We start from the raw sequence: 2,150 nt of genomic DNA, 5'->3' as shown, positions 1-2,150 counted from the left end.
CCGGCCTGGGCCTTCTCTGGAGTCTCGCCTGAAGCCATCAGGGCAGGGTGAGGGCCAGGGCTCGCGGCCACCCTGCCTGCCCCTCGGGAGGCCCGGCGTGGGCATTCAGAGCCGTGAGATGGCTCCCGAGCCCCTCTCGGGCACGTCCAGGGCCCACGTCCCCTGGACGCAGGTGCCTAAGGGGACAGGGAGCGCCGAGCAGTGTGCGAGCCTGTCGCCGCGGGGCCCGCCCCCCTCTTTGTGCCTGGTCTGAGGCTTCGGCTCCGGCCCTGGCCCCCCTCGCCCGGCCTCCTGCCGCTGCTCTTGGGGCACCTGCCGCCTGGGCACCCGCATGTGGGCCTCGGCTCTGCCCCGGCCTCCCCGCTGCCCCGCCCCGGTGGCCCGGAACCCGCTCAGGTTTCTCCAGCCCCAGACAAACCTGATCCCTGGTGCTGCCTGAAATAGCTCGGGTCGCCTTTCCGCGAAGGACACCCGCACCCCGTGTCTGGCCCAGCTCGCCTGTGGTCAGGTTTCTGCCCCCCGACCGGCCACCTGTCCCCGGGAGAGTCCTTTGTGCGGACTTGCCCCGGGCCGGAGTCTGTGTGCAAACCTGTGTGGTGGTGTTAGAGCCGGGCAGCCTTTGAGCGACCACCCTGCTCTGCCCACCACCCCGCTGTCCCCAGCCGGGCCCTGAGTGCCGGTGGCCCTGGCCGGACTCTGCCCGGGCCGGCCGCGTCTGCCCACTCGGCCTCCACTGAGCAGGTGCTGAGGACGGGCCCTGCCCGGGCCTGGCCCCACCGCGTCTGCCCACTCGGCCTCCGCAGGTCCGCCCGCCCCTCCCCAGTCCCACCTTCCCGGCCGTCTGCTGGGCCCGGGGCCTCGGGCCGGCGACCCCCTCCCAGGTGCACCCCGAGCCGAGTCCCCGCGGAGCCCTCTCGGGCGCCCCCGTCGCTGCAGAGGAGGCTGGGCGGCCACGTGGGACGGCACAGCCCCGTGGCCGGTCTGGCCCCCAGACGGCCTGCAGGTGGGCCGCGCGGCGTGAGCCAGGGCGCCACGCCGGGAGCACACGAGCCTCCGGGGAGGCGCCTGGCCCGGTCACGCCGAGGGAACCGCTGCCCGCGCCTGTCGCCGGGCCCTGTCGGCACACGCTACGCAGCTGTCGACCGGCAGTTTCTGGACAGAAAAGGAAAAGCCCTGGCAATGAGGGTGTCGGCGCTGACTGGCGCCTCGACCTCCCTCCTCCGTGTGACGTGGCACCGCACCGTCCCGAGCACCCTCGCTTCCCGGCGGCTTCCCGGCGGCTTCCCGGCGCGCTGCTCCTGCAGAAGGGGCTGCCAGCGGGAGCCCTCTGTCTCCCGAGCCGGAGGGCGAGCCCGGAGATGAGACCCCGGGGATACAGACTCCGGGGAGCCCCCTTGGCTTTTCTAAATGAAAAGCAAAGCCCAGGTGGGACTCCCAGGGCGAGAGGACTCAGGGACGGCTGTCGCCTTGATCCAGCTGTTGCTTAATACACGACCGCACACCTGCCCTTACCCCCAAAGCAGCACCGAGGGCCCTCTGCTGGCCTTAAGCTGGCCACCAGCTTTTCCTTAGACTGCTAACACCGCTGGCGCGACTTACTTGCCCCCCAAGACCCGACAGCCCTTTGCCAACGAGCTCACCCTCCCCAGGCCCCCCCTTGAGTGACAGCTGGACAGCTTGCGCGTGCCAGTTAGCGCAAACGTGTGATCGGCGCACCCTAAGATGTTACCGAAAAAATGCTTTGTTCCCCCGTCCTGAGAACGCTGGTGACGGCTCCGGCGCTCGTGAGCGCGACCTGTAGGGACTGCCACTCAGCACCTGCTGCACCGAGTAGGCACCGGCTGAGGGAACGCGGGACTCACCGGCCCTGACTCCGCCCGCCCCCCGCCCCTCCCCTCACCGACGCCTTCCCGCCTTAGGGCCATGCCCGTCTCGCCCCCCCGACACCTCGATATGGGGCTGGTCCCCAACACTGCTCCGGGCTGGCAGTGGCGCGGAGGGGCCCGGGGCACCGGGCTCGGCCCATCCAGTTGAAGGTCAAGTGCAGGGAGGGCGGGTGCCAGGCCCGAAGGGGGGGTCTGCCGCCGACCTGGGGTGTGGAGGGCGCAGGCTGCCGCCATTTGGTGCTCGGGGAGAGCTGCGGCTCCCTC

The sequence above is a fragment of the Condylura cristata genome, unplaced genomic scaffold (genome assembly GCF_000260355.1).
Source record: "Condylura cristata isolate star-nosed mole 26May11 unplaced genomic scaffold, ConCri1.0 scaffold00035, whole genome shotgun sequence".
In the NCBI taxonomy this organism is placed as follows: domain Eukaryota; kingdom Metazoa; phylum Chordata; class Mammalia; order Eulipotyphla; family Talpidae; genus Condylura; species Condylura cristata.
This window is presented reverse-complemented; position numbering follows the sequence as displayed.